Below are 17,591 nucleotides of genomic sequence, written 5' to 3'. Positions count from 1 at the left end.
ATCAAATTTTCTCTGCGAAAACTCAACTTTTTTGGATTATTGGACTAAAAACCCAGACTTTATCAGATTATCCAGTGCAGATCACAATGTCAAGAATCAAGAAACTTCAGGGACATCTTCCATTGACTTCTACATGATCTTGACAGGTTTGCGATGGAATATTTTCAAATTTGGATTTTCAGCAGCTTTGGGGTATAATAAATCTCTAAAACCTCGACCAGAAAGAGTTTTAATAAATGGGCCAATAAATAAATCCAATAGATATGTTTTGCCTTTGATAGCCATTCATTTTATCTTAGTTAAAATGAAGTACATGGTACGGTTTTCGTTTTACAGAGAAAAAGGAAATCATATTTAAAAATAAGGTTTATTTCATTAAAATGGAGAGATGGCCTTCCCATAATCCAAAGTTTTCTGAATAATGGGTTTCCAGATAATGTATCCCATACCTGTATTAGCATTTTGAGAAATACACTGTAGTAATGCAATGCTCTTTGGCTAAACAAAAAGGTGCTTTCCAAAAACATATACTTGCTAAGTCATGTGGTTGAATGAGATTGTAAGGTATAATGGAAGAAGCTCATAAAAAGCTCTTAATAAAAAAAAAAATCTAACCTGCAAAGAAACAGGGCTAACATTTAAACAAGACTAAATTCTGCATTTTTCCATTGGCTAATTTTGAAACCACAGCAAAAAATGCCCATTGACTTGAATGCATTCTGAAAATTCACTTATTACAACTCATTGCAAGTTAATCGGTTTGCTCTAAATAGTTTAAGAAAGTGTCTGTCACATCATTGTGCCCCTGGAGCAGATCTGATCTATGTAGAATGTATATCCCAGTACAGTCTGCGATGTGTAAATCTGAGCTTTTTTGTAAATTACGGTAGTGCTTGCAGATACTATAGAGAGGAGATGGCAGATTTCTTTTGTTTGTGCAAAAACTTCTTTTAGTCTCAAGATAAATTCTCTGTAGTAACAGTTAGTCTATTTCAGTTCATCATGAATTCCGTTAAAAGGAACAGGTGTTTCACATTTAAAACTGATAAAATATAATCATTTTGAAAATATTCAATATCAGAAAAACACGTCAAGAAGTAGCTCGTCAGTAGATAAGGTTTAATATTTTCAAACCTCTTTATGAATATTCTAGTTCACAATCTATTTACAAAGTAGTGGGTCTCCTGGGTGACTGATTGCAAAACTTTGCTTATAGACTTGTCTGCAGTGGTAGAAAGTAATTAATATATGCCAGAAAAGCAAATCAGGGTGCCAAGGTCTGCTCCAGATGAGAATGTCTCCTGTTAATAAGATGTAAACAGTTCTAGTGAATCCAAGAATAGACTCCATTTGGGATGACAGCCTGTCGTCATTAGAAAGCTATTATTCGTGGAGCTGGGATGAAAGCACATTAACAAAAGGTATTTCTTAGTCAATTATTAATGACATGAAAGTATATGAACAGATTGTCGATAAAAAGACCTGCATGAACATTTCCCATTTGGTTTCCAAATACCAAGTACCTTGCAGAAAATAAGCATTTAAAGCAAATCAGTGCGACAGAATGTACAAACTGTAGGCATTTTTTGTGTGAGTTGAAAAACCACCTGTTCCATTTCAAAAATGACTTTATTTCAGCAGGGGATATTGACCTCTTTGGTAATCAATTCAGAACAAAATTAAAATCTATAGCGATATGCTTTGGGACCCAGGAAGACAAATATAATACAGCTCATATAAGCAAAATAATCTTCAAGTGATTTTTCTCCAGGCACTGTTATGAATGGATTATAACTGACACTTTATATTGTGGGATGTATAGCTGTCAAATTGCATCCCTAGGGATAGTAGCTTATTAATCAAAACCAATTTTGTGCAAAAAAAATGGAAATACAGAAACCGAGTGATATAATAAATTATTGCTTAGGCTGATTTTTTTGGTGAACTGCAGAGTATTATGGCATACCTTGTGCAATGCACTGCAAAACACCTTACACAGAATAGCAATAAAAGATTCTTCATACTGCCTTATATCTTGCACTGGAAGATGCTCAACCAAATCATGTTAAATTTGATAATTCCCCTGGGCTACTAATGCCTGATAAAATCTGTTAAGGACACTGTACCATGTTGAAAAATTCAGCAGAACCAAAAAATTGATGGGTGTAATAAAGTTGCCTGCATTATTTTTGGTCCTACTGACAATTATATAAAGCCAAGTCCATATTAGCTGGATTTAGCAGTCTTTCTTGTACTATAGTAAGAGTTAAAATTAACTTCTCTTTGGAAATTTATAGCTATAATGTCAGACAGGCAAATATAGAAAATAATATTTAGAAGCAGTGGAGCATGGAAATTGACTTCATATGCTGAAAAACAAAAATGGGATCATATTTGTAAGTGCAGTTGTGTTTCAAACTGTGAGATCATTTGACTACAAATGGTCCATTCCGTCATGCCTCCATAACTACAATTACTTTTTTTATTTTGGCTTTCATGCCAAATGAGTTTTTTCCTTTGAGAACTATCCCTTCCAGCTACCATCCCTACTCTAGCTATTGTGAAATGGGCATAGATCAACATAACTTGCATAACGAGATGCATTAGGCTACATAATTAACTTTACAGAACATGGCATTTATAAATCACAACAGAGTGCATTATGAATAATGTATTATTTTATATCCAGTTACTGTAATATTCAGGCATGAACTACATCAGTTGAAGTCCTGAGTTCTAGTCGTATCAATATTTTTTACAATGCTATTAACAAGAATTTAATGGCATATGACCAAAAGTAATGGCCTGAGACTCTAAAAAACCATTCGCCCACTTTCAGTAACATACAGATGATCACATCAAGTTGCATTCATGCTGAGTGCAGAACATTAATCTAGATGACTAGGGCAGCAGATTTCTATTTTTGTAACAGCAATGAAATGGATACTAATTATGCAATGAGAGCAGCCTATATAATTACTCAGTATAATCTCTATATGCATGGCAACTTCTTTGTTTATTTTAGGAATGGGCATTGGGGTTGAAAGTAAAGAATATCAAAACATAATAAAATAGCAGGAGCTACTGTTTTCTTTTTTTTTTTTTTTAAATATAGTAACTGATTTTTTTTTCTCAGTTTCAAACATTCTCAAAACTTTGGTTTTAGACTTATACCACCATGGAGACAAATTGTGTGACCCAGATAAAAAAATAAACTGAGATCCATATGCACAGATATAAATGCAGTCTGCAGATATATGCTTTACACTTTTAGTTGCCATTGATTGATCAAAGCTTATTGTTCACTAAATGCAATGGGTCATTGGTCAAATCTGAACTGTATGTTACCAAATAAATGTCTTACTTTAAAAGCATCTTGCTTAATAATGTTGTGGAAAATCAGGAACTGGAGATCACTTGAGCTAAAAGACAAAAGTTTAATTGAAACAAACTCCATGGATTCTGAACTCACAACGAGTCAGAACAAATCACAGAATTTGATAAACTTGAGAATGTATGACATGACAATGTATGGGAGAAAAGGGAGTTACCTGTGCAAAAGAATAGAGCTACTCTTCACAGCACAGAAAAACAAAAAAAACTGTTCTTACAGCCAATAAAATGGCTCTGGCCTCAAGACAAGGGTGCTAGTGACCAAGGCTATCTTGAGAACAGAATCTATCCAAGTCAGAGGGGCTTTCGGGGGAATTTGTATATACACAAAGGTGATCAATTAAAAACACTGGGCAAATGTGCACATTTATAAATGACCCCCACACACTTTTATTCTCTAAGTAGTCAAAAAAAACTAAATAAAACTACTGGCACTCACCATACTTTAAGACCTTGGCATGGTCAAGTATCACTTAAAGGGATAGCATGGGATAGCAAGGGAAAAAAAAGGCTAAAGCATTCTTTCATTCCAAAGATGACCATGGGGCCCTACAGTATTTATTGTTGAATATCTGAATTAAAAGACTTTTGTGGAATAAAAACATATTTCAGGATCAAACTGCATCCCCCAAACTTATGAGACGGCATGAATGCTGGTCTTTGAGACATGTCCAGATGCTCTGCTTAACTGCTAGCACAGGCTAGGGGACAAAGAAAGGGGCTCTGGCCAACTTAGCTTTTTTAGCAGTTTTCATACCTCTCTATACTCGAATGTAGTATATGATGGGGGTAGAAATGTTCATAAATAATGCAGAAGTTTGAACATATTTGATTTACTGCTTGGACAGTAACAATCTACAGTAGCTAATCTTAGCCTTTGACATGTTCATAAGTCTTCATGACATGTGAGTTATAGGAATATTTTTAAATCGAACCCTAAGTTTTTTTTACAAGCTGAAGTCTATTCTATTCTATTTTGCCCTCTTATTGACATATATTAGCTCATTACCTTATTCTTAAACCTGTACCTCTGCAATTAGGCACTGGTTTGTAAAAAAGTATGCAGATGTCCTTACACCATTGTGTCATTCTAGCAGGAATACATGGAAATAAGTACACTAGAAGAAAAAACATTTTCATAAGAGAAGCCCATAGCTTGGGTTTTGCATATTCCATTCCTTTTAATTCCATGTATATTTAGGAGGGATAGTTGGCAAAGATATTGTAACCTAACATGAAAAAAATAATGAAATCATTTCCCAGACTATTAAAAATGTCTGATTTCTCTGTGCTCATTAAAAGATTTCCACTGAGAATTTAGAAAAGTAAATGCAAAAGAGAGCCTTCTCACAGTAAAGCACACACTAATTATGAGTCTACCCTTGGTTTTAATATGTTAGGCTTTATGTGTATTTATGAAAGCACTTGTTGCATTTGCAAATACAATTTTGAATTAGATTTTGCCTGTACTAATGTGGAGTTTTCACTGTCCTCACTAGAAATTTGGGGAATTATCTAATTCATTTGGCTACTGTGCAAATTTTAGCTTCAATTCTAGTAATGCATATCAACCATTAAACAGGTGTTATTTACTCATCTATGGTGTGAAAGGAATTGTAATCACTTTCTTTAGTTACTAGACCTGAAGCAAACATTGTTCTTTTTAATGCATCATCCCCGTTAGTCTGTTCCTGGTGGTTAAAATTAGGAATGAGATAATGTGATAACAGATTCAATATTTATTATGGGCCTGGCTACCAAAAAAATAGAAGTTTTTTTTCTTCAAATAAAAGATTAAAATGCTACCTGATGACTGGTTAATATTGGTTGATAAAACTGAAGAAAGTGCTGAACTTGTTATTACATAACCGTTATACTTATGTATAATAAACAGAATATATATATTCATTATTAAGACAATAAGGGTCTCGTTTCTTAAATCTCAAATTTTTTTGGTCAAGTTTTTAAAGGGGAAAACTTGAATTTTTTTTTTGATTTTTATAGATTTGTTATACCCCAAAGCTACTAAAAATCCAAATCTAAAAATACTCCATCTCAAACCTGTCAAGATATCAGATGTCCCTGCTGATGTTTCTTGGCATCATGGTCATTGCTGGTTTTCGTCCAATAAAAATGAATTTTCGATAAAGTTGAGTTTTCAGAGCACCAATCATATGATTGACACACTAATCTGTTGTTACGTTTTTTTTCTCTCTGACTTTTCTAGAAAAATTATTGATAATCAGATAAATTTGTGGATGGGAGTTAGGCCAAATTAGTTTTAATAAAACATTGAGATAAACTTGAGTTTTAGTAAATAACCCCCTGATTGTAATGGAGCAGACTTAGCTCGTATTGTGCACACACTGAACAGTGAATGTTCTGCAAATATTTAAGTATTTTAATTTGATGATTCCTGAGTAAAAAAAAAACCTCTGACCACTGATATACATGAGGGTCTACCTATATTTACATGATGATGTCATCCTACATTTAAGGCTCAAGTTAAAAGCTCTAAATTAGCCAACAAATGCTCCAAATATTTCAAAAAGAGGTTGTCTTGTTTACTAAAGTCTTTAACAATAAAGCAAAAATAATAAAATAAATAATATAATTTATACCAGGACCAATGACACCTTAGTGTTCTCATTTTTCCATTTTCGTGTTTTCCCCTTCCCTAGTGATGGGCGAATAAATTTACCTGGCATGGATTCTTAGCAAATTTCTGTGTTTCGCCAGCAGCAAATAAAGTCACCAGAGAAAAGTCCACTGCAAAAAAAAATTGTTGTGCATATAAAAATTGTTGCTTGCGTCAAAATTGTTGTGTCAAAATTTTTTGACGCCCATTGACCAATGCATTTCACAAATATTTCGCATTTTGCGGTAAATTCACAAATTCACCCATCACTACCCTTCTTTACACAGGCCCAAATTTGTAGGCCATAAAATCCACCTGTATCTCTTTCTGGCTCTACACCCCTTTCTTTTGTTCCTTTTATCTTTCTTTATATACTACCGTTACCTTTTATATTCTGTTCTATTTTGTCCATTTCCCCCTTTCAGGGCCGGAACTAGGAGTAGGCAGAAGAGACACGTGCTTATGGCGCAAAGTTTGGGGGTACGTGCCAGGCAGTTACCTTCCCTGCCGCCTACCCCATGTCCAGCAAATGTTACCTCACAGAGTGCCTAGACGAGTTCTGCTCTTTGAATTCAAAGCGCAGCAGCATGCGCCTCTTCTGTGCTCATGTGGGAGGGGCGAAGCAGCCGGCGAGGGCTGCCTGGGGCACCCCAGCTGTCCTAGCCTGGCACTGCCCCTCTTTCCTTGCTAATGCTTTCCCTGTCTATCTGCCATTTAGTCTGGCTTATTATATAATTTTCCCTCCTGTGTAAGTTTGCTGGAAACTGTAGTGAGGATTATCAGGCCCAGAACATTTCCAGCCGACTTAGTTTTCCCTGTTGGAAAGTGATTGGATATGTGTAAGTGAAGAGAGGAGGGCAGCTATTAGACAATGTCCAAAGTATGGTTATTTACAGTTGATTTGTGTGCACAGGTGTGTCTGCCCCTCCATTGTATGTATGTGTGTATATATGCCAGTAGAGAAAACAACCCTTTGTAGCATTAGCATAACACTGATCTAATACATTCTGAAAACAATAAAAATGTTTTATCTTGTCAGCTATGATTTCTAGAATAAATAATTGCTTTTCTTGCTGAGCAACACAAAGGTTTCCTATTGCCTGTGAGAAAATCTATTTAAAAGAAATCTCTTTTTAATACACGTCTACATCTCTCAACAACAGAATTACTTAACTTTCTAGATGCTGTTTGGGGCACTGACAACTGCTTCAAAAACAAAGAGGATTTTGTCCACAATCAGATCACCACTTCTACAGCAATAAACCATTTCCTGGTTGCTAAGTCCACTTATAAGCCTCTTTATACATCGGCTAAGGCCCCTGCAGGTGCAGCCTCTAGTCCTGTCCTATTGCTATGCAACCCATCCTAAAAGAACAGTGGTTTCAATAATAAAAAATATCCTTAACATTGTCTTTTTTTTCCTCTATAAAACATGTTTATTAATTTTCATAAACAAGCCAGTTGCAGGATAAATACATTAGAAATATTCCAAATAAAAAATAAGCAACAGTTAGAACTATACAGCTGATATTGCTCTAAATAAGAGAAGAACAAATGTAAACTAGGACAAATTTAACAAAAAGACTGAAAAGAAATGTGTACAAATAATAAAGTACAAATATCAGACCAAAAAGGCTGTCTGTTTTTCCATACACCTAAATCACAAGTGGTCTGTTCAGTTCAAGAAAATATTGTTCATCCCTAATTTTGGAATCCAAAAGTGAATTCCTTTGTTTATTACAGTCAATGTCTAAATATAATTTATGCCTGTGTAAAAAGACGGTCTTTCTGCCATATTGATGTAAACAGAATATAATGATTTCAATGTGCACATAAATAAGCAGAGTCAACGTGGATGTTTGAACCTTACCAGATAATGGAAAGAGGAACCTAAAGTTAACAGTCGAGTTTTGCTCCAACAATTTATCCTTTATAGTGGAGTATGATAGAAATGGACAGTCCACACATCCTCTCCTAATGGAGCCCTCTCTTTAGTTATATTTGATTTAAGAGCTTCTATAGCAGAACTGGCCCCTTCTGACCCCTTCTAAACCTTTTTCTTATGATCCTCTTTGTGCTTTAATTCTAATCTGCTGACTCCTATAGCTGTGGCTTCCCCTCCCAAACGCTACGTCTTGCCCCCTCTATCCCCCTTTAACTCATCCTTCTGCTCTAGTGTCACTGCACCATCCTAGTAGCTTCCCGATTCCCAATGCACCAAGTATGGGGCCTTCTTCAGTCTCTTTGGAGTGTTACAATCTGCAACTCCATTGAAACACGCTTTTGAGTTGATGCCAGTATGCAAAATAGTGTCTTGCATGCCAACAATGTAATAATCAATGTATAACATGATGAGAGCTGCTTCCATCATGTAGACTATTGCCTAACATGAACTATGTTTACTAGACTATTCTAATAATGTATTGTTTTAATGGACAGTACTGTGTATATTTCCTTTTTACCATTTTTAGATTTTTTAATAAAAATATCTTTGTAACAAAGTTTCAAGGCAACAAGCTTATTCATATACAACGTTATTGGTTGAGTATAAGTTGATACGATGCTTAAAACTTAGAACTAAGAGAATTTTCTTCTGGAAAAAGCCAACTGGTTCATTGATATTGCCATTATTTATTAGACAAGGCTGAATAAGTATCCAATAAAGTGATATGGCAAGATTTTCAACAATCTAAATAAAATGCCATTAGAGACAGTTTAATGACATACTAGTTGGGAAAACTCATCAATCAAAATTGACATCAACAAAAATAAATAAGCAGATTTTTTTTTGATAAGCAGTGTCACTGACAAAATAAAATAATACATCCAGGTGGACATAAGAGAAAATACAAATAACTTAAAAGCCTTACACAAAAAGATGTCTTGGTGTCTTAAAAGTAGAAAAAAAAATCCCATTGTCCAGCAGCAGAATGTTGTGTTTCCATTGAGATTTAATCTGTCCAAGTATGTGGGATGTTATCCAGAATGCTCAATGGATTTCCCAGATAAGGGATCTTTCAGTAATTACAGATGGATCCCATACCTATACTGCTTTATTTCTAAATTGTGGAAAGGAATAGTGTCTTTATGTTCTTACTTCAGGATTTGATACTTGCAGGATTTGTATTACCCAATAACTCTAAATAATGGACACTTAATTATTTAAGATAATTAGTGATGGGCAAATTCACGAAACGGGCAAAAATTTGTGAAATGCTGATTTTGACGCCGGCAACAATTCTGTGTCACTTCGCGAAACTTTGATGCCGAACCCGGAAATTCACCACGAATTCGTGCCTGGCGAATAAATTCGCCCATCACTAAAGATAATTATTTTTTCATTTTGGACATATCAACTTCAAACTTTGATATAATTGTAAAGCATCAATATCAGGTGTGTTCATCTATATGTGGGAATATTTGTACATGAAATGTCTTTTTGTGCTATTTTTCAAAGCAACAATGGTCATATTGTAATAAATGCTGCAAAAATTGTGGAATGCAATCTTTTAACTACTTGCTAAGATATACTAGACCTGGCACAATTAATTAGCATTCCTCTGTTTGAGCTGTATCAATAGAATACATTTCATGGATAATAATGTTTAAGGCTTTGTTTCCCTATAGTTGTGTACTGATGTATTCACTTATATTTTCACTTAAAAATTAAACTTTATAGAGTAAAGATAAAATTGCTACTGGTGAAGGAGCTCGCTTATAATATAAAGCTTTTTTAGCACAGTTATGAAATGTGTAAATTTGATCTTCAAGTGATGAAGAAAGTTTCTGCTGCCTAATTATCTTAAGTAGCTTTTAAATAGATTTAGTGCATGGGTGAGAATATATACAACTTTTCTTCCTGTCACCAACTGTCATACAAAGCAACTTCAGTTTTACACATAGTTAATCTTCTGCCCTTCTTTTCAACGGGGATTAGAGATGCTACGGATTTCATTTTCATTATAATACATTGCTTGCCCTTAAACCACACAACCTGTTGCAGAATAATTATCTTGTACAATATCCATGGTCTAATGGAAGCAGATTCTGTTGATCTACAGCTTAAAAGGTTGAATTAGATGACTACGGTTTTCATGCATAGCATTTATTACAGTTCACTACATTGTTTTAATAACTCTTATTAGTCTAATAGCAAATGTACATGTGGGGTGTATGTACAATGCATGATGTATCGGTTGAACATGGAATTTAAAAGAGTTACATACAAATAATAAAAGGATTTGTTTTACTAATAACCCTGCAACATATAGATCTTATGAGAAGCATTTTAAAGTTATGCTCCTGCTTTGTACAAGCAGAACTTTATTCCCTAAATCACTAGAGGACACATATAGGACACAATTAGGATACATATAGGACACAATTCACTTTATCTTGCATGTTACATATGTATTCATATATTACTTATTAAAAAGCAGATTTATAAGTAAGCAGTAAGATATGTGCTCAAAGGCAAAAAAAAACACTTTTTATTGGTTTTCAAGAGACATTATTTTCATAAATGATTTAGTAACTTATACATGATTTTGAGTATTTTTCTGGTGACATCCATGCCTGCACTATGTTTATTTGTCCCGTTATTCCTTAGGAAAGCCACGTAATCATGCTATCATTTTTCTTGACAAATAGGTCACAGGAGTATTTATCACAGTGTTTGAACAATTTTTTTTAATACACTGTATAGCTATGGTGCCCTAGGGTACCCTTGATTGATTCTGAGCTGGTTACCAGTTGACCTCAACACAGAACTGTTTATAAATAGATACATTAAATATCACTACAGTGGGTTTCTTATTATTTACATAATTTAAAAAAACGCTTGAGGGCTGTGCAGCATCATTCAAATACAAAAGTGTGTACTTTCTTACAGTATAATGTGATTCATTTGTAGCACGAAGCATCTGAAGTGGCAGATCTTGCTAAAATTAGGCCCACCCTAAGTATGGGCATACATGCTGCGCAGTGTACATGCTATGAAAATACTTTAAATTAGCATATTTTTGAGCATGCCAAGAGTTTACATTATGGATATTTTTCCTTGGACAAAACACCATTCCTATTTTACCACATGTATCTCATCTCCTCCAAGTTTTTGTCTACATTGTTAATCTGTCATGAACCCAGCAGAGGAGTTTCTAAGTGGACATGTGCCATAGTGAGCAAGTCCAATGAAAATAGTTCAGTCTACTAACAATGCAATAAACTAGCTTATCTCGTTCAATATACATTTTAACTTTATCAAGTCGAAAGTTGTAATAAGTGACCAAAAAAAAACCAAAATCCTGTTTTAGAGAATAAGATCCAGTAGTATAACGACAGCTTAATTCTTGCAAATGTTTTCAGTATTAGAATAATCATTACACAAAGTACCAGTATAAATTTAACTTTATTTATAAAGCACCTGCGAATAAATTATCCTTGTTTGTCATGTTTGTCAAATGTATGCATTTTTAAATATAAATGTGCTTTATGATATTGTTTCACACTTTTAAAAACAAATAAGGAAATGTAATACAAGTACAAGAAAGTAATTAGCAGAAAAAGTTTTCATTTCTGTGAATAATTTTGTCCAATAAACATTCTAAATAAAGGTTTTGCGAACATTTAGGGGGTTAATTATCAAAGTCCAAATTTATCTCAATTTTTTTAGGAAATATCGTGTAAAATCCGATTTTCATGATTTTTTTCTGATTTTTCACCCGAAAACTCCGAATTTTGCCCAAAACTTTGGGGTATTGCCAAACACCCAGCACACATCAAAAAATCATTGGGACTTCTCCCATTGACTTGTATGAAACCTCTACAGGCCTGAGATGCTGGATTTTCAGATTCTGACTTTTCCCATCCTCGGGGTTAAAGAAATTCTGAAAAATTCGTGATTTTTATAAAATCACAAATTTTTCGTGATTTTTGCATTCGGAGTTTAGAAAATAACCCCGTTCGATTTTCATCTGCTGTAGGTAACAGATAGGGAGTTTAATGCTAGTGAGCAGTATACATACTTAAATCTTCTGAGAAGTCATTTGTGTACCAAAAATATGTACCAGCTTCAATTATGTCTTTAAAAATGTTCTATGTGCAATTGCATTGAAAACAAAATTACTGACTAACAAAGAAATACAATATTAATTTGTATTGATGAAGGGTAGCAGGGAGTTGTCCTCTACCAGGGCTATACAACCTTTAGAATCGAAGTTAGGAATTTGGAGAAATCTTGAAACTAAAGAACAGACTAAGATTCCATGTGTGGTATCTGAAGGGTTAAGAAGTCTATGTCAGTAACATACAAAGTAACATAGTAATTAGGTTGTAAAAGGACACATCATCAAGTTCAGTCTTTTGGACAAACTTTCCTATCCATTAGTTGTTCCAGAAGAAGGCAAAAACACATCTACATTTTCTCCATTAATGATATAATGGGATTGCATATTTTTACACTAAAAGTGCATAACACCTGCCACTTAGTTGCCGAAATTGCCAGTATAAAAAACACTTGCTACTCAGCTACTGCAGTCTACATAGGCCTGTCAAAAAAGGGCCAAAAATGCTGGAATATAGCCCCCAACTCCAAAGGGCACCCAAATCAAAAATCCAAAAATATATTCCCAGTCAATACTCTCAAAGTTAAAAAGTCACTCTTTATTTAGCATAAATATTAAAAAGTATAAATGCCTATTATTTATTTATGCTAAATAAAGAGTGACTTTTTAACTTTGAGAGTATTGACTGGGAATATATTTTTGGATTTTTGAAATTGCCAGTTTGTCCAGATCCTGTTGCATACCCTGGATGTAATTAATTGGGTTGCATAGTTCAGCGTCATTTGCAAACACAGATATACTACTTGCAATGGCCTTCCCCAGTATTCAGGCAATAATCAGGGCTGTCTGGAAACTGAATAGTTAAGAACAGGCAAGAAATCAAGAACCAGTAAAAACAGCAATAATCAGTAATTTTGAGTTCAATAAGGATTAAGAAAAAAAAGACCTACAAGCAGGTTCCTGATAACATCACAGGCCACAACGGAAAATGTGTAAATAAATGCTTCCCTTTGTATGCCTTACTTTATCTTTTCAGTTGATCATATGCATATCAGGATATGTGAGGGTGGCGGTCCATATCCACTTAGTCATCAGGTTATTGTGGGGGCTACCAAAGGTTTAGGTATCCGGTGTGAAAGTATGGAGGGGTGTGTGTATGGATGCTGGGTTTTCATTTGGAGGGGTTGGACTTGATGGACTTTGTCTTTTTTCAACCGGATTTAACTATGTAACTATGTGTATATGTGTATACATCTCTGATCCCCCTCAGACTTCCATATGCATAAAATAACATTCCCATTTTCACATCCCATTTTTTTGGTGCAGTTGCAAGACAAATAGTATCAAAAGGTGGGCAGTTAAGGGTTTAAAAACCATCTCTCCATTCTCTCTTCCTCTAACGCATGAACTCAACGGCCCCGGTAATACTGAATCTTGATCATGAACTCAGTTTGTCGCTGACTGATTTCCTGTCTGCTCTTATGTTGTTCCTTATTGTGTTCTCATCTCATCTTTGATCTGAAATGAACTTTATATTTGCTATCCCTGTGTGTCGCTCTGCCACTATATGTCACAGTTGTGGACTTTTCACAATATCGAACTGTACAACTATCATTATATTAGAGAAAGTGAAATAATGAGTAATCTAAAATACATGTTGATATAATTTGCTACCTTGGAATCAAGGTCACCACTTACAAACAAGTCTCTATTTGCCAGTAAAAAGCACTGAACAGCTTTGCATTTAATGAGATACTGCAACTGCAAAAAAGAACATTGGCTAAACACCTGCAATTCTGCTCTATACATACACGATTTAGAAACTTGCCGACTCAGTGGGAATGCTGTACAATATAAATAGCCTTATTATAATTGAATGTGTTTAATGCTACCTGGACACTTTGGAAGCACAGCTCTGGCCCTGTTTTCAGAAATAAGAAAGAAAGAATATCAGCCATCAACTCCCCATTGCCTACTTTTATTCAGGCCAGCAAACACATTTTACAGTATTTCTCATCTATGAAAATATTTATTATAATCAGTGTTTTTCTCTGTCGCTAAAATGTTATAGGCATTAATAGTTTCTAATGTACAAATTAGAGATTTATACATTTTAAACCACCCCAAAACCTTCATGGGTAGCAGGAGTTGTTTTATTCCCCCTAAATATAAATTTGTCATTAAGTGCCATTCATGATTTACTTTGTACTGTGCAGACCTGACCCACAATTAACAAACATAAAGAGAAAATAGTCAGTGATTTAATAATCAGTCAAAAACTGGTAACAGCTTTCTGTGATAAATATGACCATATTATGAGATTAAATCAAATAGCATATAAAATAATAAACACCCTTATCAAAAGTACCCAAAATATATCACCACCAATTTATAAACATAAAGCCAAATAAAAAATTATTTGAAATCATACAAATAAGTTTTTCTTTAATTTCTTGGATAATCGTAGCAGCATATTTTCCACCATCTGCTCTGCTGCGTGAGTAAGGAGGAAAGACATAAAGGCAAAGTACTAATATGAGAATACACTTCATACAGCTCTGATAGTAGAGGATTGTTAAAACCCTACTTCAATAATGACACAATAACATCACTAAGAACAGAAGTACCTATTCGTTTCATGTATTATTATCTTAAGTGTTTCTGGTATTGAATAACAGATTTGCAATATTAGGTAAATAAGGAATCGTTCCTTTGTTAGATGATAAATCCCAATGAATGAAGTTGCCATATAGAATTTTTTCAAATCAAAAGCACATTTGCTATGTTCCATCAGTGGTGGTGGTTTACCGCTTCTCCTCCTCCACTATGGTGCTGTCTCCTCCTCCATTCTTGTCAGATGCCAGACAAAGAATGCTGGGAGCCCGAGTATTCGGAGTGATTTTTTTCATTTTTAACTCTAAGTGCAATATATGGTTTTATATTTCATTATTATGCTTTTATATATTTCAGCAAAGGCTGATTCCCAGGTCTGCAATATTACTTGGGTTCTGAATTGTGTCCAGTTCATTTATTAATGATTAATTTATTAATGCACCTGGGATGTAAAAATATGCACGCTATTTATACCTTTAAAGGGACTGTTCAGGGCACAAAATGTTTCAATGTATTTTTAAATATATTGATAATGGGTTGTAGAGGACCTCTTGCATTTGTGTGTTTGAATCTTGTGGTCATAGCCTCATTGCACCCCCACTTAATGGTTTAAAAATTATTGGTGAGCACAACGTTCCCTTGCTTGTAATAGTTTATACTGCACTAGGCAAATTCATAATGGAAAAGGACCTTGGAGTCCTTGTCGATAATAAACAGCAGCTGTAAGGGCAAACAAGGTCTTGGGCTGTATAAAATGGACATAATTTGCGAGAGGAAGGGGTTAGTCTTCCACTAAAAGTGCTGGCACGGCCCATCTAGGATATGCTAGTGTTCTGGTCTCCAGTGTGCAAACAGGATATTATTAAATTAGAGAGAGTGCAGAGAAGACTAACTAAGCTGGTAAAAGGTATGAGAAATCTCAGATGTGAAATAAGTAGTTTTCTAAATATAGTTAATTAAAAATTCTTTACAGTTAATTACGTTTATCTTCACTATCTCTCTCTCAGCATCTGACTCTTCATGCAGGAGTTGGGTGTCATGGACAGTTACATCGAATATATCTTATGGGGGGGGGGCTCCTTTTGCCTAGAAGATGTAGAGTTCACTCTATTAAAATTGCCAGACATCATGTCTCTACACATGGAGAATTTATGCAAAAGGCAGTTATTTTATTAGATTTTGTTTGAACTAAATACATCTGCTAGGAAAGGGAGCCCCCCTATAAGATTTATTGGATCTAACTGTCTAAATGAATATCTGACACCCAACTTCTGCAAGAAGACAGAATGAAGAGATAGTAAAGGGATAGTAAAGCTAAACTTGATTATTTTAGAAACGGTACAGAATATTTAATTATCATTTCAGTATGACAAAGCTTATATTAAAATTTCATTTTCGTGATAGTTCCCCTTTAAGGGGGGATATGATAGTTATGTATAAATATATAAGGGGATCATATAATAATCTCTCTAATGCTTTATTTATCAGTAGGTCCTTTCAGCTGACATAAGGGCACTGATTCCAATTAGAGAAAAGGAGGTTCTGTCTAAATATTTGGAAAGGATTTTTTTTTTTTACAGTGAAAGCTGTGAAGATGTGGAATTCTTTCCCTGAATCAATCATACTGGCGGATACATTAGATAGCTTTAGGAAGAGGTTGGACGACTTTTTGGTAAGTGAGGAAATACAGGGTTATGGAAGATAGCTCATAGTACAAGTTGATCCAGGGACTCGTCTGATTGCAATTTTGGTGTCAAGAAGGATTCCCACCCCCCTCTGAGGCTTCAGAAAGAGTTTTTTTTTTTTTTGCCTTCCTCTGGATCAGCTAGCAGTTAGGCAGATTATATACATAGACATAAAAGGTTGAATTTGCTGGATGTGTTTTTTTTCAGCCTAACTTTCTATGTTAATACAGATTTTCTACCTCTGATACTGTTGCCGTATATAATGGGCCATACACTGCAAAGGCCTGTACCCACCTACACATGAGCATCTGAATATAATTGGGGTGTTACAGTGCAACAAGATCAGGGCCGGAACTAGGGGTAGGCAGAGTAGGCACGTGCCTAGGGCGCAAAGCTGGGGGGGCGCCAGGCACGTACCTGCTCTGACGCCTACCCCATTGTCCGGTCCCGTCTCTCCCCGACTTGCACGCGTATATTTTTGGAATTGCGCATGTGCGCACAAAGTTTTGCGCATGCGCGCCAGAGCACACTTTCGCGCATGTGCGCCAGAAACTACGCTCAGCCGGCGCCGTACCGGCCAGGTTGCCTAGGGCGCCTGGCTGGGTTGGCCCGGCTCTGAACAAGATGGTTTCTTTTTAAACACCAGCTAATTGGTTCTCCATCTGGGTACCCTATGGTACCACTTGCTTTTTCTTTTTCTATTTCAATGATCAATGGTTCCCCCAATTTTTTTTGTTTACAATCTATGTAGGCGTATCAAAAAGAAAATAGAATATTATGTATGCCACTTGGAATGTATTTGTTTATTTAATGAGAAATGAAAAATGACATCAACCAAAATTATTTTCCTGACACTTATTTAAAGGCCCCCATACACGGGCCGATAAAAGCTGCCGACAGACCGAGTCGGCAGCTTATTGGCCCTTGTGTGGGGCCACCTGATCGATATCCGGCCAGATCTCGAGGTTAAAAAATCCGGTCAGAACGTGGCCACATCTGTGGGTTTATGCGGCCCCATAATCCGACCGCCCATATCAGATGCATTATGATCCGATCGCCAAACAAGCGGATCTCTACGTCTATGTCCACCTTAAGGCCTATGGGAAATTGTGGATTTCTGTGTTTTGTTCACTGCTTGGTTGTGGCAAAATACCTACCCCCTACATTAGTTATAATTCAAAATGGTGCAAACTCACTTGT

The sequence above is a fragment of the Xenopus laevis genome, chromosome 3L (genome assembly GCF_017654675.1).
Source record: "Xenopus laevis strain J_2021 chromosome 3L, Xenopus_laevis_v10.1, whole genome shotgun sequence".
In the NCBI taxonomy this organism is placed as follows: Eukaryota; Metazoa; Chordata; class Amphibia; order Anura; family Pipidae; genus Xenopus; species Xenopus laevis.
The sequence above is the reverse complement of the archived record's forward strand: the minus strand, read 5'-3'. Positions refer to the sequence as shown.